The sequence below is a fragment of the Eumetopias jubatus genome, unplaced genomic scaffold (assembly GCF_037043125.1).
Source record: "Eumetopias jubatus isolate StellerSeaLion01/CBP00866 unplaced genomic scaffold, mEumJub1_p1.0 scaffold_15, whole genome shotgun sequence".
Lineage (NCBI taxonomy): Eukaryota > Metazoa > Chordata > Mammalia > Carnivora > Otariidae > Eumetopias > Eumetopias jubatus.
This window is the reverse complement of record NW_028274821.1, coordinates 72,442,529-72,462,871: the sequence shown is the minus strand read 5'-3', so window position 1 is coordinate 72,462,871 and position 20,343 is coordinate 72,442,529. Positions and strand designations below refer to the sequence as shown.

At 40.2% G+C, this 20,343-nt stretch overlaps 1 pseudogene; it reads left to right on the top strand.

Annotated features, from left to right (window-relative positions):
• The window catches only part of LOC114213478 (S-formylglutathione hydrolase-like), a 37,642-nt pseudogene that overhangs the window by 119 nt on the left and 17,180 nt on the right, over positions 1 to 20,343 (top strand).

Below are 20,343 nucleotides of genomic sequence, written 5' to 3'. Positions count from 1 at the left end.
AGGGACTGACTATTAACAGGCTATTACTGGCTACATACAAGTTGTATATAAATTCAGAACTTTTTCAAGTTGACATGGCTCTAAGTTGACCTGTAATACCTGATTCTCAATGTTCAAGTGCCCTTGGGGGTAAGATAGTATGAGAAGAGAGCTAAGTTGATACAGCTATGGTGGTCTCCACTGTTCACTTCCCAACCATCCCAGCCCTATATGAAAGAGGGATGTTATTATGGGAAGTGGTGGGAGACAGCTTAGGGAAGGTACTATAGTTTCAGAGCTGATGAAATTCAAACTGTTTTCCAAGGTTCTCAAGACCTAGAGTCTAAATTTCTACTGACCGAAGAGTCTGTCTGAATTTAAATGAATCCAAGATCCTAGTACCTGGGGAAATTGGTCCTAAGTCCCTATAATATCAGTATGTCCAATGCTAAACTCATCTTCCCTAAAACCTTGGGAATTCCTTTATCTCTTGTTTCAGTGAATACCACCATCTTCTCCTCAGCTTCTTAAGCCACTAAGCTGTGAGTCATCCCTGACACCCTTCTTTTTCCTTAACCCAGTATTTATCTGAGTCTCAACAAGTTTACATTCTTTCTGAATTGTCCCTTCCTCAACTGCCCCCACACCTCACTTTTTATGGCAGCAGGGAGTGGGTCTCCCTGCCAATCAGATCTCTCCACTAACGTGAGACAGCTCCTTCTATATATAAATTTGACCACGTCATTTTCCTGCTTGGGATGTTTTATGACTTCCTGATGCTTTGGGGTAACCTCCACACTCCCTGGCGTGGCAGTCCTCTGTTGCCCTCTCTTCTCTCCCTTCCTCATCCTGCCTTCCTCACACTTTTTGTCGGAGGAGTCACTGTAGTGCCCTGAAATCACCACCACACTCTTTCTGATCTCCCTGCTTCTTTGCATGGTTTCCCTTCTGCTGGAATGTTACTCCCCTGTTTACCTTTAGCCAATCATGGCCGGTCCTTCAAGATTCCACCTGGTTCTTACTTCCCTGAGAAGTTTCATTTGATGCCCCAATCCAAGTTGGATGTCCTCTTCTCTCACCGGGAGCTCACACTCTGTGCTCACCTCTTTCTTAACCCACAGCAGGCTGTTATGGTAGAATTCTTAACCTGCTCTTGACTCTGTCAAGAGTCCGCAAGACTCCACAAGAAGATGAGCCTGTTAAGGCTGATTTTTGTGTCCTTTATGTCTATGAATCCTGTGCCTGGCAGAGTTCCCAATGTATTATAGCCCTTGGTACCTATTTTATGATGAAATAGGGAATATGGGGCGCTTGGGTGGCTTCGTCGGTTAAGCAGCTGCCTTTGGCTCCAGTCATGATCTCAGGGTCCTGGGATAGAGCCCCATGTTGGGCTCCCTGCTCAGTGGGGAGCCTGCTTCTCCCTCTCCCTCTGCAGCTCTGCCCTGCTTGTGCTCTCTCTCTGTCAAATAAATAAATAAAAATCGTAAAAAAAAGAAAGAAAGGGAATAAATGTAACCACATCTTTCTTTCTCCCTAAGAATTTTAGGCCTTGCTAGTGGATTCTCTTGCTAGGGGAGTGAAGCATTAAAGAGATTTCCTTGGCTTATTCTCTCAGGTCTCCCCGCCCACCCCCCACCCCTTCCTTTATGGTAGCGTGTGGAGGTTATGTCATGCAGAACCGCATTTTGCAGCTTGGGGAAATGATTGTTTGGAGGCCCACTGAATGCTGGAGGGAAGGCAGGCTTGGAGTTGTGGAGAGCTGCATACTTGAAGTCTATGCTTTGGTAGAGAAGAAAAGTTATCTGTGCTACTTACCCAGCTAAATTGGGGGGGAAGGGTGAGCAAGAATTCAAGACATACTCTGTGTACAGGAAAAGAGTGGGTTGGATTGGATTGGATTTGGCCCTTCTGTGGCCTTTGTCATTTGGGAACCTGAGGGTGGTAAGCAAATGTCCTTCCTTGGTTCCTTTTATGATAAAACTGGTACCTGAGTTCCCTGCAATGTTCCCTTCTGTTGCCTCCTCTTTTCTGCTTCCCTTAATCACAAACTTCATCTGGAGTTTCCTGAGGTATTGTGAGGAGACACAGAAGACTGAAAACCATTATGTAAGCTCCTACCAGGATGACAGATCCATCCTTCTTTCTCACTGCCTGTCTCCTTTCCGCTTCTTCATTATAACTGGAGTGTTCCAGACTCCTACCACAGATTCCTCAAATATGTTAGATTTGCTTTTAGGGCACCGTGAGATCACCTCCAAAGGAAACATCCCATCTTAGGAGCTTCATTTCTCGGTTTAGTCCCAGCACTGTTTATATATTCTGGCCCTGGCTGAGAGATGCACAATTCAGTTCAGTTCAGCAGGTCATGGCTAGGCTCTAGGCCAGGCCCTGGAGTCCAAAGGAAACATCGACAACTGCTTCCAGTAGACCATGTGGCAGTGTAAGGAGAGAAGCTCTTGGCAGGGTTCAGAGCACTGCAGAAGGGTCAGAGCAGCCCTCGCCAAGCCTGCCCTGTCAGTGGGGCAGGCAGCCTCCAAGATGGCCCCCAAGAGTGGAATCCTCTTTGTTTGAGCATGGTCTGGATTTCATAACTACTTCTAATGACCAGAACACAGCAGAGGCGACGGTATGTCTCTAAAAAGTTCTAAAAAGAAAGATCGCTGTCTCTATCAGGTTTCAGAACAACAGGACCTAGCAAAGCAGAAGGGGGAACAGAAATGTTGTTGAGAATTCTGGAGAGAAGACCTGGGTGGATGTGGTGTTGTGTAGTAAGATGCTAAAGATCAGATTAAAAACCAGTTTAGGGAGGAGAATGTTCTTAATCATATGATTAATCATAAAAATGTCTGCTAAGTAGGACCAATTTAGGTCTGCAGCCAAGAAAAGAAGTTTGGGCTTGAGTATCAATGGGGGAGTTTTCTGCACACATGGATGTTGTTTAATCATGAGACAGCATGGATTGTCATGGGCGAGTTCAGATGGAGCAAAAGTGAGGGCCCAGGATTGAGCGCTTAGTAATGTCGGCTTTAAGAGGCTGTATTGAAGAAGAAGAAGAAGAGCAAGTTAAAATAAGGCAGAAGAAAGTGAGAAACAACTACCAGAGAAGCTGGAGGAGATCCAGGTCTGTGCATTTTGGGGGGAAAGAGAAGGAAGTTCCTTAAGAAGATGGCAGTGGTCCACTTGGTCAAAGGCTGCTGAGAGGATGAAGGGAGTACAGGAATGGGAAGTGGCCATCTCATCTGGCCACATGGTAGTCGCTGGGGACCTGGACAGGAGGAATATTTCAAACTTGCAGAGTGAATGGCTAAGATGGCAGACAATATTTCGTGTGACGAATCTTTAGGAGATCTATGCATCTATTAAATTTCAGTTTGACTTAACTTGATTCGTGGAATCCTCATTTTGCAAATCTGAAGCAGAATGTTTTTGAACTGTTAGCACCATATTTAAAATGGCTTTGCAAATTGCTTCCCAAAACTAGCCCTCGTTTTGGTCATGTGATTGAAAGATCAGAAAATGAATACAGTCAAGTTGCCCTTTGCCTTACCTAGCGGTAATTGCTAGTTGCACACACAGATTATGAAAATGCCTCTTTACATTCTTGAATTCAGCCATCTTGAATGAATTCTAGATGCTAGATGCATCTTCTCGCATCTTCTATAAATAGCGCAGTACACTGAAAGTGACTATGCTAGATAAATAAGGGCTCAGGAAGTGTGTACTAATGTCAACACTGTGTGGAAAGGAATTTTCCAGTTTTGAAAACTATACCACCTCAGAGAAAGAGAAGCCTTCATTTAGCCCCTCAGCAGCTCAGCGGCTCAGCGGCACAAAATAACACTAGGAAAATTACACTGCACACTGAGTAAGTATGACGTGGTCAATTTATTCATAGTCTATTTTTGCAGTGATCTCTTTGAGCTATGCCAGGATTAATAAATGCGGTTTATGCATAACCATGATGCTCTCAGGAGACTTAATTTAATAAAAATACAAATCCACAGATAAGTCTTATTTTTGTAATGTTCTGGTAATCACAGGATTAGGGTAGGCAAACCAACAGGGCTTCTCTGGCTCTTTCTCAAAGCCTGGGTGTGTGGCCTGTGGACCAGACTTAGGGGTTGCTTTAGGTTAGCCGAGGGCAAGGGGCCGGACTGAACTGTGCTGACGAGGGGACAGTCCTAGAGATTTTGAGCTGTGAGTTACACATGCCTTTCTGCGTGATTACAGTATGTACTCAGGGAGACATTTTCTGTCTTCATGAGCAAAGTTAGATTTTTGAGATTTTTTTTTGGCAATAGTCTAATAAGACAGTTGTTGATTGTATCTCTCTGGATTAGGAAATATTTGAGAACTGCAATAGACTGATGTGATTTTTAGGCACTCTCTGTTCTCTGACATTTTCTTCTGAAAAATCTTTTTCTGATTTCAGCCATTCACTGTAAAAAAAAAAAAAGTAATAGGAAAACAATCATCAAATACCGAGAATAAAAACAACAGCCAGTCATTTCAGGGTCAAGCCCAGACTTAGAAAACAAACATTATTACCATGTTTGTACATTTATATCCCAAATTCTTTCATATTAAATATACAGAAAATGCATGTTAAATAAAATTTGAAGCACACAGCACATGGTTTCTTTTAATTTCTACCATCGTTGATTATTACAACTTTGATTGTTAATGTACAGATACACTGTTGTCTGTGTAGGCATTCACCTGTTTTAGTTATTTCCAATTTTTAACTATTAGGAATAAAATGTCGGCATTTCGTCCATTCTGTTTCATGTGATGCTCTAATTATGGATCATTATATCTAATTCAGATCATTATAGAAATGGAATTACTGAATCAAAGTGTGTGAATACTTATGAGGCCCTGGGTGTGTATTTTCAAATTTTCTTCCAGATATTTTCACGTATGCGCTCTCTGTCACGACATTCTCATTTCTGAACTCTTCATGGTAATTTGATGGGTAAAAAAGATATCTCGTGTTATTTTGTTGTTAGTGTGAAATGTAAACTTATGCAACATACATATTTGCCATTAATACTTCTCCTCTTGTACATTATATGAGTTTGTTCCTAGTTTATTTTTCCTGTAGGATGTTTGTCTCTTTCTTTTTTAATTTGTAAGATATTTGTGCATTAAGAACTTTAAGTATTATATACACTGCTAAATATTCCCTCATTTGTTCAGTTTGTTTTTTATGACTGAAAAACAAGATTTTAATTTTTATAAAACCTAATCTATCAGACATTTTTCTTATAACTTCTCTCCAGCCTCTCTTTTATGGTCATAAAAGCTCTCTGGATCCCAAGAAAAGGTAATTTACACCTATGTTCTCTTCTAGACTTTCTAGGAGTTAATTATTTTTATATTGAATTTTTCAATCAATCCAGAATTATTCTTACTATACCATAGAAATATGGCATTCTTTCCCAAAGCATCAGTTGTTCTACTGCTAGTTCTTGAATAATCTTTTATTCATCCCATTTATCTGAAATTCTGTCTTTTTTAGAATATTCTATCCTTCATGACAATACTAAGGTAGGCCAGGGAAAGGCAAAAGGAATTACTTTGAGTAACAACTAAGATGACTGCATAGGGTGAAATGCTAGAAAATATTCTGGAGTCAGGTTGGAGCAGACTGGCATGCCGTGATTGATTACTGATGTCTCCCATGAGCACATAAATATGCTTTATAATTTGTACATTGTGTTTCATTAATATGTATTTCTTATTGGCCTACTATCATATATTGTAGCTTTATATATCTAATTATATAGCCCTGATATACATGAAGGAAAAATGTATAGAATTGCTAAGAGAAATTGGCAAATCTATAGCCACTGTAGAAGATTTTAACATACCTCTCTATAATTGGTAATCTAAGTGGAAAATGGTGGTTTTTCCCCAGCTTTATTGAGGTTTATTTGACAAATTTGTAAGATATTTAAACTATACAACTCTTGATGATTCAATATATGTATATATTATGAAATGATTCCAACAATCAAGCTAAATAGTACATTCATCATCTCACATAGTTACCTTTCTTGTGTGTGTAAGATCTATGGCCTTAGTAAATTTCAAGTGTACTCTGCAGTGTTATAAGTACAGTCACCATGATATACATTAGATCCTCAGAACTTAATCATCTTATAACTGAAAGCGATACCAGCCTCTCATTTCCTCCACCTTACAGTTTCCCTGGCAACCACTAGTCTACTCTTAGTTTCTATGAGTTTGACTTTTTTTTTTTTAAGATTCTGCATATAAGTTATACCGTACCATAATGTATGGCTTATCTCGTTTTCCATGATGTCTTCCAGGATCATCCATGTTGTCACAAATGGATTTCCTTCTTTTTTAAGGCTGAATAATGTTCCATTGTATGTATATGCCACATTTTCTTTACCCACCCATCCATTAAGGGATACTTAGGTTGTTTCTTTATCTTGGGTATTATGAGTAGTGCTGCAATGGATATGGGAGTTGAGATAATGATCTTATTTCCTTTGAATAAATACCAAAAGGTGGAATTTCTGTATCATATGGTAGTTCTGCTTCTAATTTCTTGAGGAACTTCCATACTGGTTTTCATAATGGCTGTATCAATTCATGTTCCTACCAAAAGCATTCAAGCATATCCTTTTCTCCACATCTTTGCGAACACTTGTCATCTCTTGTCTTTTTTATGATAGCCATTCTAATAGGTGTGAGGTGGTGTGTCGTTGTGGTTTTGATTTGCATTTCCCTGATGATTAGTGATATTGAGTACCTTTTAATGTACCTGTTGGCCATTTGTATGTCTTCTTTGGGAAAATGATTTTCAGCCCCTGGCCCATTTTTTAATTGGATTGTTTGTTTTTGCTATTAAGTTGTATGAGTTCTTCATATACTTTGGATATCAATCCCTAATCAGATGTATGATTTGTGGATACTTTCTCTTATCCCATAGATTGCTTTTTCATTTCATTGATGGTTTCCTTTGCTGTGCAGAAGCTTTTTAATTTAATGTAGTTCCACTTGTTTATTTTTGCTTTTGTTGCCTTTGCTTTTGGTGTGAAATCCAAACAATCATTGCCAAGACTGATGTCAAGGAGATATTCTGCTGTGTTCTCTTTTAGGAGTTTTACAGTTTGAGGTCTTATGTTTAAGTCTTAAATCCATTTTGAGTTGATTTTTGTGTATGGTGTAAGATAGAGGTCCAATTTCATTCTTTTGCATATGGATATCCTATTTCCCCAACAACATTTATTAAAATGCTATCTTTTCCCCATTGTGTATTCATAGTGCCTTTATGGAAAATTAGTTGAACTAATATGCATGGATTTATTTCTGGGTTCTCTATTCTGTTTCATTGATCTCTGTGTTTATTTTTATGCCAATATCATACTGTTTTGATTACTAAAGCTTTGTAATATAGTTTAAAAACAGGACATGTAATGCCTCGGGTTTTGCTCTTCTTGTGCAAGGTTTTTAGCCTTTTGGGTTCTTCTGTGGTTCCATACAAATTTTAGGATTGTTTCTTTTGTTTTTGTGAAAAAAGCCATTGGAATTTGATGGAGATTGCACTGAATCTATAGATCGATTTGGGTAATTAGGACATTTTAATAATATCAATTCTTCCAATGCATGAATATAAATTTTTCCACTTATTGTGTTTTCTTCAATTTCTCTTTAAATTTTTCATTGTTATATTAATCACCATATATTGCATCATTAGTTTTTGATGTAGTGTTCCATGATTCATTGTGCATAATACCCAGTGCTCCACGCAGAATGTGCCCTCTTTAATACCCATCACGATGCTAACCCATCCCCCCACCCCCCTCCCCTCTAGAACCCTCAGTTTGTTTTTCAGAGTCCATCATCTATCATGGTTCGTCTCCCCCTCCGATTTCCCCCCCTTCATTCTTCCCCTCCTGCTATCTTCTTCTTTTTTTTTCTTAATATATATTGCATATTTGTTTCAGAGGTACAGATCTGTGATTCAGTAGTATTGCACAATTCACAGCGCTCACCATAGCACATACCCTCCTCAATGTCTATCACCCAGCCACCCCATCCCTCCCACCCCCCACCACTCCAGCAACCCTCAGTTTGTTTCCTGAGATTAAGAATTCCTCATATCAGTGAGGTCATATGATACATGTCTTTCTCTGATTGACTTATTTCACTCAGCATAACACCCTCCAGTTCCATCCACGTCGTTGCAAATGGCAAGATCTCATTCCTTCTGATGGCTGCATAATATTCCACTGTATATATATATACCACATCTTCTTTATCCATTCATCTGTCGATGGACATCTTGGCTCTTTCCACAGTTTGGCTATTGTGGACATTGCTGCTATAAACATCGGGGTGCATGTACCCCTTCGGATCCCTACATTTGTATCTTTGTGGTAAATACCCAGTAGTACAATGGCTGGATCGTATGGTAGCTCTATTTTCAACTGTTTGAGGAAACTCCATACTGTTGTCCAGAGTGGTTGCACCAGGTTGCATTCCCACCAACAGTGGAGGAGGGTTCCCCTTTCTCCACATCCCCGCCAACATCTGTCATTTCCTGACTTGTTAATTTTAGCCATTCTGACTGGTGTGAGGTGGTATCTCATTGAGGTTTTGATTTGGATTTCCCTGATGCTGAGCGATGTTGAACACTTTTTCATGGGTCTGCTGGCCATTTGGATGTCTTCTTTGGAAAAATGTCTGTTCGTGGCTTCTGCCCATTTCTTGATTGGATTATTTGTTCTTTGGGTGTTGAGTTTGATAAGTTCTTTATAGACTTTGGATACTAGCCCTTTATCTGATACGTCATTTGCAAATATTTTCTCCCATTCTGTCGATTGTCTTTTGGTTTTGTGGACTGTCTCTTTTGCTGTGCAAAAGCTTTTTATCTTGATGAAATCCCAGTAGTTCATTTTTGCCCTTGCTTCCCTTGCCTTTGGCGATGTTTCTAGGAAGAAGTTGCTGTGGCTGAGGTCGAAGAGGTTGCTGCCTCTGTTCTCCTTTAGAATTTTGATGGACTCCTGTCTCACATTTAGGTCTTTCAACCATTTGGAGTCTATTTTTGTGTGTGGTGTAAGGAAATGGTCCACTTTCATTCTTCCGCATGTGGCTGTCCAATTTTCCCAACACCATTTGTTGAAGAGACTATTTTCCATTGGACATTCTTTCTGCTTTGTCAAAGATTAGTTGACCATAGAGTTGAGGGTCCATTTCTGGGCTCTCGATTCTGTTCCCTTGATCTATGTGTCTGTTTTTGTGCCAGTACCATACTGTCTTGATGATGACAGCTTTGTAATAGAGCTGGAAGTCCGGAATTGTGATGCTGCCAGCTTTGCTTTTCTTTTTCAACATTCCTCTGGCTATTCGAGGTCTTTTCTGGTTCCATACAAATTTTAGGATTATTTGTTCCATTTCTTTGAAAAAAGTGGATGGTATTTTGATGGGGATTGCACTGAATGTGTAGATTGCTCTAGGTAGCATTGACATCTTCACAATGTTTGTTCTTCCAATCCATGAGCATTGAAAGTTTTTCCATTTCTTTGTGTCTTCCTCAATTTCTTTCATGCGTATTTTATAGTTTTCTGAGTACAGATCCTTTACCTCTTTGGTTAGATTTATTCCTAGGTATCTTATGGTTTTGGGTGCAATTGTAAATGGGATTGACTCCTTAATTTGTCTCTCTTCTGTCTTGTTGTTGGTGTATAGGAATGCCACTGATTTCTGTGCATTGATTTTATATCCTGCCACTTGACTGAATTCCTGTATGAGTTCTAGCAGTTTTGGGGTGGAGTCTTGGGTTTTCCACATAAAGTATCATATCATCTGCAAAGAGTGAGAGTTTGACTTCCTCCTTGATGATTTGGATGCCTTTGATTTTTTTGTTGTTGTTGTTGTCTGATTGCTGTGGCTAGGACTTCTAATACTATGTTGAATAACAGTGGTGATAGTGGACATCCGTGCCGTGTTCCTGACCTTAGGGGGAAAGCTCTCAGCTTTTCCCCATTGAGAATGATATTCGCTGTAGGTTTTTCATAGATGGCTTTTATGATATTGAGGTAGGTACCCTCTAGCTCTATACTCTGAAGAGTTTTGATCAAGAAACGATGCTGTACTTTGTCAAATGCTTTCTCTGCGTCTATTGAGAGGATCATATGATTCTTGTTCTTTCTTTTGTTAATATATTGTATTTTTCTCGTTTAGTGCGCTGAATATATCATGCCAGTCCTTTCTGGCCTGCCAGGTCTCTGTGGATAGGTCTGTTGCCAATCTAATGTTTCTACCATTGTAGGTTACAGAGCTCTTGTCCCGAGCTGCTTTCAAGATTTTCTCTTTGTCTCTGAGACTCGTAAGTTTTACTATTAGATGTCAGGGTGTTGACCTATTTTTATTGATTTTGAGAGGGGTTCTCTGTGCCTCCTGGATTTTGATGCCTGTTTCCTTCCCCACATTAGGGAAGTTCTCTGCTATAATTTGCTCCAATATACCTTCTGCCCCTCTCTCTCTTTCTTCTTCTTCTGGGATCCCAATTATTCTAATGTTGTTTCATCTTATCGTATTGCTTATCTCTCGAATTCTGCCCTTGTGATCCAGTAGTTGTTTATCTCTCTTTTTCTCAGCTTCTTTATTTTCCATCATTTGATCTTCTATATCGCTGATTCTCTCTTCTGCCTTATTTATCCTAGCAGTTAGTGCCCCCATTTTTGATTGCACCTCATCAATACCCTTTTTGATTTCGACTTGGTTAGATTTTAGTTCTTTTATTTCTCCAGAAAGGGTTTCTCTAATAACTTCCATACTTTTTTCAAGCCCAGCTAGTATCTTTAAAGTCATGATTCTGAACTCTAGGTCCGACATCGCACTAATGTCCGTATTGAGTAGGTCCCTGGCTGATGGTACTACCTCTTGTTCTTTTTGCTGAGGTGATTTTTTTCGTCTTGTCATTTTGTCCAGAGGAGAATAGATGAATGAGAGAACAAAATGGTAACAGGTGAACAACGTCTCCAGAAAATATACTCTAATCAAATCAGAAAAGACCTGAAGCCAGGGGGAAAGAAAGGGAAAGAAAGAAAAACGAAAGAGAGAGAAAAAAAAAAGAAAAAGATAAAAACAAACAGAACAAAACAAAAAAAAACAGAATATGATCAAATATGATCAGGCTAGTGCATAGATCAGTGCCACACACTAGATTTTGGGTGTATTTTGGTCTGTCAGAAGAAAGTGCCTCCTAAAATTTTAAAGAAAGACAGACTTATATATGTACAAAATAAGGGTTGATACAATGAAGGGATGGAATATGACTGTAAAGATGAAAATTATAAAAAATTTTAAAAAAGGAATTTATAAGAAGATGTTTGAAGAAAGAAAGAGGAGGATTAAAAAAAAGGAAAGAAAGAAAGAAAAAAAAGGGGAGAGAATGTGATCAGGCAGGAGACTAGAACAAAGCCATATACTAGAGATTTAGGGTATATTTTGATCTGATAGAAGAAACTGTATCTCAAAATTTTAAAGAGAGAACAACTTATATATATATATGCCAAAAATAAGGGTAACTACTATGAAGGGATAGAATATGACTCTAAAAATGAAAAAGAAAAATGTTTTTTTTAAAAAAGGGATTGATAAGATGTTGGTTGAAAAAAGGAAAAAGAAAAATTCAAAAAAAAAAGTTAAAATTAACTTTGAAAGACTAATGTATCATGGTAAAAAAGCCATGAATTCTATGTGCAGTATTCCCCTAGCGCTGGAGTTCTCCCGTTCTCCTTGATTGGTAAACTTGGTCTTGGCTGGCTGTTCGTGCTGATCTTCTGCGGAGGGGCCTGTTGCCGTGGTTCCCAGATGTCTTTGCTGGAGGCGGAATTGTCCCACCCTTGCCTGGTCAGGGCTAAGCAGTCTGCTCGGGTTTGCTTTCAGGAGCTTTTGTTCTCTGCAAGCTCTCGGTACAGCTTTGGAGGACCAGGGTGAAAATGGCAGCCTCCCAATCTCTGCCCGGAGGAGCTGAGAACTCGGGGCCCCGCTCCTCAGTGCGCCCCCAGAGAAAAGCAGTCAATCACTCCTGTCTCCCCGGTCTCCGGCCGCACTCCGTGCTCACCCAGCCTGTGACCGAGCGTTTCTATCTCTGGCACCCGACCCCGTGTGGAGTCTCGAAACCCAGCAGATCCCTGTGGTGCACTCCCGCGCCGCTCCTCCCAGGGGAGGAAGGGGAGTCTCCCGGGATCTGCCGCTTGTTGGGTCCCTGCTGGAGGAGCAGTGGCCCGACTGTGTCGCTGATCACAGTTTATGGCAATCCCGAGCTGAGAGCCGGTGCCTTGGCTCCGTCTCTGCAGCCGGCTTCCCCGCTCCGATACCTGGGAGCTCTGCCGCACTCAGGCACCTGCAGTCTTTCTTTGACCCCGAGGGTCCTGAGACCACACTGTCCCGCGAGGGTTCCACCCTCAGCTTAGCCACTGGTGTGACGTCCCTCAGCAGAGCCGACTTCTAAAAGGTCCGATTTTGTGCTCCGCGGCTCTAGCACTTGCCAGAAGCGGCCGACGGAGGCCCCCTCCCCCGCTGTCTATCCTCCCGAATATCCCCTCGGATTCACTTCTCTGCACGTCCTACCTTCCAGTAAGTGGTCGCTTCTCTGTTCAGAGAGTTGTTGCTACTCTCCTCTTCGATCTCCTGTTGAGTTCGTAGGTGTTCAGAATGGTTTGATCCCTATCCAGCTGAATTCCTGAGACCAGACGAAATCCAGGTCTCCTACTCCTCCGCCATCTTGCTCCGCCCTCTGTTTTCTTCAATTTCTTTCATCAGTTTTTCTTTTTTCTTTTTCTTTCTTTTTTGTAAGGAGAAATTCAGCAACTAATGAGTAATTGCATAACATCTTTGAGTTTGGACCAATTCTGAGATTCAGTGGATTAGTTTAGTCTTTGGGATATTCATGTGGACAAAGGTAAAATTTTATCTTATGGACTGAAGGCAGCAGATCTCCTATGTGAGAGAATTAGAAGATAGGGATTCCAAACAGGGAGAAGGTGGATAAATCAAAGCTAAAATAAAGAAAGGCACATCAGAAAGGCCTGATTTGGGGTTTATTGCCAGAATGGCATTAAAAGTAAGGAAGAAGTAGGTTTTGACATAAATGTATTTTAATTTCAAGTAAATAATGCTCAACTGTGCATGAAAATAGGCTCTCTGAATTGCACCTACAGCTAATGATCAAAGGACACACTTCATGTGTATGTAGGGTGGGGGGATAAAAAAGGTGGTTGCCCACCCTTTAGTTGTTTTAGCACTACATTCTCACACACTATCATTGTCAGCATTTTATCATTGAAAATAGCAGACAACAATATAGTAAAAATTTATTAAGTGTTTGATGACCAAAATGCCAATTCATCACATAACAAGAGTCCTGTTTATATCATTCTGCAATTCAAACCCAAAGTGTTATAGACCATCCCTAGTATAATGGCTGGCACCTATTAGGCACTCAATAAATACATGTTCAACAAATGAACCAGGGATTAAGACTCTAACAACTTTGCCAGTTTTGTCTGACAACATTATAATATGTAATTGTTAAATATGGTGCTTTGTCCCATATTTGTCAGTAAAGCCTTTAAAACCAAATAAGACGAATACAATGATGATTCCCTCTGTCGTTACAGAATTATGCACATTTATTATGTCCTCTTCTACTTTATAAATGTTATAAAATACCCACCTTGAATATTGTTGTCCATAATGCATTGTTACAGAGATGACCCTCCCAAGAACTTAGAGAAAAGGATAAAATACAGCTGCCATTAGAGTTAAGTTCTGATGTTCGTGCATAATGGGTCAGTACCTAGACACAAAACACCACAAAAAGAAGATAAAAGTAGCTTCTAAGCTGGAAGGGCTTGGGTATAACTTGTTTTTGTTTTTTTTTTTTTTAAGATTTTTTTTATTTATTTATTCATGAAAGACAGGGAGAGAGAGAGAGAGAGAGAGAGGCAGAGGGAGAAGCAGGCTCCCAAGGAGCAGGGAGCCCGATGCAGGACTCGATCCCAGGACCCTGGGATCATGACCTGAGCCGAAGGCAGATGCTTAATCATCTGAGCCACCCAGGCGCCCCGGGTATACCCTGTTTTAATACCTTCCATATTTAATGGAAGTATTCTTCATCAGAAAGATAGTTGCAAAACCATGGAAACACGAATAAATATCTTTAGAGGTTCATATGAATTGCACCCATCCCAGTAACATCCCAAGGAAACTGAGTTTTAACCATCAGACTTTCAGTTTCTCTTAGAATTATCATTTGTAAGACAATATTAAGAGCTAACTCTGCTTGAGGGCTCACTCTGTGCCAGTCACTGTTCCAAGTGTTGTGTAGCTATGAATTGTTTAATCCTCACGAGAATGCTTGAGGCAGGTACTAGCACTGCCCTAATTTTCTAAAGCATCCTGTTTGATAACTTGCTTATGCTCACAGAGTTACTAAAGACACAGAGGCAGGATTTCTGAATCTAGCTCCTGTGCCCTTCGCCATCAGCCCGCGCACCTCCTGGGTGAGCTTTTCTCATTTGTTCATGTATCAAGTATGTCCTGAATGCTTGCAGATGTGCCAGGCACTTGGTCGGCACTGAGAAGCTAGTGGGACTCAAAACACACATGGTTCCTGCTCTCTTAGAGCTTCCATTCTAGAGGCAGACAGACCTTCAAGCAACAGATAAGTATCTAAGTACACGTTGAGGTAAGTGCTGTAAAGAGAAATTACAGAGTGCTCTGGAGTGTCCGGTGGGGACCCTTTCTTAGATAAGAAGACCAAAAAAGGCGTCTCTAAGAAAGTGATAATTAAACCAAGATTAGATGGATTAGTAAAAGTTAGTGAAGAATGGGGAAAGAATGTACCAGGCTTTGGGAGGAGCATGGCAAAGTGTTTCTAATGCCTTTGACAGGACCTCAGAAGGAGATGGACATGTTAGGCTCTCAGTGCCATTAAACATAAATTTCTCTGTGTTTCCTTGTTCTGACTTTATGTTCGCTAAACAATCTTATTATATTTCGGCTTCACACATGCTTTCATAATAACAAGAGAATGCAACGATTGTGCAGACTTGTGGTATTGTTATGAGAGTCCTTTCTCCTTGTACATTAGGAAGTCCACATTTATATCAATCCCTAGTACACTGTCTTCTTCGGAAATTTGTCAACCTCAGACTCTAAGCTTTCACAGCAGAACACCAAATCCTTCAATGGAATGACCTGGATTCCAGGTTGAGTCCCCACGCAGCTCCAACCTGCCTTTCCTTTGACAATTCAGTGCTAATATCCAATCTTTCTCGTTTGTGAAGTTTTATTTATATGCACTATTCAGTAAAGTAAAAGAGAGGTGAATGGTTTAAGAAAAAAGAAACAAGAATAGATTTAGCAAGCACACAATCCATGATTATTCTGATTAGTTTTACTGAAAAGAAAGTCCATCTGGGAAAGCATCTGAATGAAATCATGTTTTGAATATTGAGGGAATAAAACAGATACCATCTTGTCTTAGCAGTCATGTGCTGGGTGAGTAATGCTGGTATTCTTTTATGAGATTGTTTCAGTATAAGACTGTAGTAAACGGTGCTAGTAAGTGTTTCCCCACTACAAGCATGGAAACGAGACTTACTCATAATATTTATTTCTTCTGCAGAGTGCGTTTGCAGACCTTAAACATCTGAACTAACAAAAGGCCTCCAACTTATAATATAACACAGCTGCTCTGAGGATTGCGTGCATGCATGTGTGTGTGTGTGTGTGTGTGTGTGTGTGTGTGTGTGTGTGTGTGTGTGTGTGATGGGAGGGGATTTCCTTGTATTTATTCATTTATGTGCCCTCTGGAGAAGGGGCAAATTTAGTCCAATTGGAATTCTAAGTGTCTTTTACTGGGCATGTGTTAGATGTAAAAAGTTGGCTCATGTCTAAAGTATCTTCCAGGCAGTGTGCAGCTGAGAGCCATAAAACACAAAATTGTATGTCGTTTGGGAGCAGTGGCACTAATGGGTGGCATTTTCATAGTGAACAATTCATTTTTCTACCAGTGCAGAATAGTGCAGGTATTATAAAGAACTGGGATTATATAGAAACAATTGTCAAAAGCTATGTTTTATAATTATTTGCTATTAGTAACTATTTATAATCAATAAATTAACCCTCAACACATGCACTATGCTTTTAACAGAACATAACCAAAAATGGTTATCAGCTCCAATAATCCAACTCTTTCTTTATTCTTCACATTTGACCTGCCATATTGGTCGAACAAAGCATGAGAGATCTTAAATGTTACCAATTTAGAAACTATCTAGAGGTTCTAAGGAAACTTTTCTTCTTGACTCTTCTGTCTCTTTTCCAAATCTGTTCATTCTTTTAACCAACTAAATTTGACCCTGGAAATACAGTGACAAGCCCTCTCTATCAGGGAGCTCACAGTCTGGGTGGGGAGATGAATGAATACATCAAAATTTAAGATAGCATGGATATGTGCGAGAGAGGCACGTTTAGAGCACTCTAGGGGAGCACTCTAAGCACTTACAGGGGGTCCAGCAATGGGGAGGGCAATCTGAGATGACTCCCCAGAGAGGATAGCATTTGAGCTGAGCAGTCGTTAGCTAGGTAGGTGTGAGGGCAGGGGAGAGAAGTGAAGCTCACAGGAAGCAGCCTCCCCAAGAGGTGGGGATATGAGAGAAATGTGCTGTTTCCCTTCTTGCCTAATTCATTTCTGCCTCCTACCTTTCTGTCAATGGCAAAGGAGAGTGAGGAGACAAGAATTCAAAGGAGGAGGTGAAAAAAATATAAAAAAGAACAATTGCAGATCACATTGCCATCAGTGGGACAAGTTGGCTACTTGACAGCAGATGTCTAGCATTTCCCTCCCCAGTAACTAGTGGAATCAGCCAAGAAATGGAGAAACAACTGCATTCATATAAGAAACTAGCAAGGGTGCCATCCAAATGCTAGAATTTCTGTTAATTACAGGGCACACGAGACCTGTTTAAAGAAGATTAATCAGGATTGACTGGCAAATCATTTCCCTTGGAAATTAGAACCTTCTGAACATTAAGAAGGCATTGCTCTAGAAATCAGAGCCTTCCAAAAATTAAGAAGAAGAATTATAAACATACATTAATTTATATGGTCCAGGGCTTGAGTTGGAAATGGACCATCAGATCATAGGAAAACCCTCCTCCTGGAAGGCCTTTGGCAGCGGCTGCTTACGGACTTCGATGGTGTAGGTTTTGGAGGGGAGTCCCACAGGGTTCAAGACTAACCATCCTGAGAGTTCTGAGCCATGGAAGACTTTATCAAGTCACTGGCTGCTAACGATGGCGACATTGGAAAACTTTTGCCAAAGCCCAGGCCACTAACTTCAGAGTGCTAAAATAGGAGTGGGCAGAGGTGGGGAATAGTCTCCGGTAAGTGACACAACTTAAACATGGGTTTCCATAGCTTAGGCCGCACCAGGACTGAGATCCAGCCATACAGGATGAGGTATTTGGCATGTAACTTTTGAGAGACACAGATGAGAAACTCTCCAGAAGTGAGATTTAACTGCCAGGACTGCCTGCTACCCCAGATCCCTCTGCACTCCATCTGGGCTGCTGGATCAAGGAGCTAGAGATCAGCCATATTTGGGGCAAATCTAGGAGGGTCCAAGCACCCTGTTTCTCAGAGAAATACCAGGTGCTTATCAAAAGAATGAACAAACAGAAGATATTTCTTTTACCAAAAGTAGAAAAAAAAAACCAGACCTTAAGAAATAATCCTTTTCAAAACAAATTATTGCAGGAAAAAAAGACATTTTTATTATATAAGTAACAAAAATTCACAATGTTTAAATTTTAGGTATAGAATTTCATTTTTGATATATTTATGTGTGTATGTGGGAGGTGCTATTTTTTACTTTTTCTTTTTTCTTCCTTCTTTTTTTCTCTGCTACCTGACATGGAGACTTTCTCCCTTCCTACTCTTCTGGACTTACTAAGGAGTCAAGGCACTTCCTTACATTAAAGAAGTCCAAGGTTTCAGATTCTTGACCCTTGCCTCCAAACCAGGTGGGCACATGCACAGGATCAGCCAGTCAGATGCTCCTAACCAGGAATTTGAGTCTTGCGTGAGTCAAACAAAAGCCAAAGGACTACTGGGTATTTACCCCAAAGATACAAATGTAGTGATCCAAAGGGGCACATGCACCCCAGTGTTTATAGCAATAATAGCCAAACCATGGAAAGAGCCCAGACGTCCATCAACAGATGAATGGATAAAGAAGATGTGGCATATATATACCATGGAATATTATGCAGCCATCAAAAAATGAAATCTTGCCATTTGCAATGATATGGATGGAACTAGAGGGTAATATGCTAAATGAAATAAGTCAGAGAAAGACAAATATCATATGATCTCACTGATATGAGGAATTTGAGAAACAAGACAGAGGATCATAGGGGAAGGGAGGGAAAAATGAAACAAGACGAAACCAGAGAGGGAGACAAACCATAAGAGACTCTTAATCTCAGGAAACAAACTGAGGGTTGCTGGAGTGGTGGGGGGTGGAAGGGATGGGGTGACTGGGTGATGGACATTGGGGAGGGTATGTGCTATGGTGAGTGCTGAGAATTGTGTAAGACTGATGAATCACAGACCCTGTACCCCTGAAACAGATAATACATTATATGTTAATAAAAAAATAAAAAAAATAAAAGCCAAAGTTGTTCACTGTCAGGGTGCATGGAGGCAGCAGAGTCCAGGACAGAAGTGCTACTGCCAAGGTCTCCCCAGAGCCCAATGACTCGTTGCTCTGACATAGTGCCTCCTGCCTAACTTTCTTTGATTTTTACCCATTTTTCAAGTTTGATTCTCTAGCCTTCCTGTTGATTCTGTGAGCTTCATGATATTCTTCCAGTAATTCCTTTTCCCCCTAAATTAGACAGAGGTGGTATTCATTGGTGGCATCTAATACAACAGATCAGGAAATATTTTTTTTTACGTTTTGCCTGATAAAGAGCTACTTTTGCACTCTCTTGTGGGCATTTAGAACTTTCACAGATATAAAAATGTGAAAACTTCTTGTCATAACCCATGAAGGTTTAGTGCTGGGATCTCCCCCAAGGTTGTGTCGTACTGGTTGGTGCTCAGCTACCCTGCACTGTTCATGCCTGTCCCGACTGATGTCTGGCTATAAAACAGGTAACCTAGGGCGCCTGGGTGGCTCAGTTGGTTAAGCGACTGCCTTCGGCTCAGGTCATGATCCTGGAGTCCCGGGATCGAGTCCCACATCGGGCTCCCTGCTCAGCAGGGAGTCTGCTTCTCCCTCTGACCCTCTTCCCTCTCGTGCTCTCATTCTCTCTCTCTCAAATAAATAAATAAAATCTTTAAAAAAAAATAAAAAATAAAACAGGTAACCTAGATCACAGGTTATCTGCTTTCCCAACATACTCCTTGGTATCAACCACCTTCTGCATTCTTGGTTGGTGCTATATTCCTCTTACGTGATCGAAAACTCTAGTTTTTGTTTTATTTGGGTTTTTGTTTGTTTGTTTTTATCATCATGACTTAAATGGTAGGCCTTCTGGTATACCTTAAGCTCAATCAGGTTAAAAATGTGACCTAATTAATAGTATGGAACAAACTGATCCAAATTCTCTTTTTGAATATCAGCCGATCATACCTCTCCCACATGGGGTGTCATAAAAGCTTTAGTAAGACCTTCTCATGGCTCAAAGAGAGATATGCCTGATTTATGATTTCTTGATAGCACTTAACATTTTATTTGGATTTAGAGATAACTCTAGACACATCCATCAGGCAGGCAGTTTGCAAATCTTTCTTCTCAGCTGTTACTGGTGCCAGATTGTCTAACAAATAGAGGCACAAACAGATGCAATTTGTGACTGGTGGTGACCATTCTCTGTCATACAACAGGCCAGCTGGTAGCACAATCCACAATATAATCCATGGCCGAGCTCACAGACGCCTCATACACATGGACAGTGCTTAAATATCCTACTTATAAAATAATAAAACCTTTGTAGGAAATTGATTTAAACATTTGCTTGCAAACTTGATAGCTGAAAAATAATATTTTTAGGTTATGTTGTGGATTATAACATGTATTCACATAATCCGATCATGCAAAGTAGAACTTTTACATGATTAAAAAATACATATGTATTGCATATCAACTATACTTCAATAAAAAAATATATGTAGCTGTGGTAATTGAAAAATAGAACTTTGGCAAAAGAATCAACAGGGTAGGTAATTGACAGTCCAGAGACACAACAGTACTAATATGTGGGTAAATACATATATATATGCACATATACATAAATATAT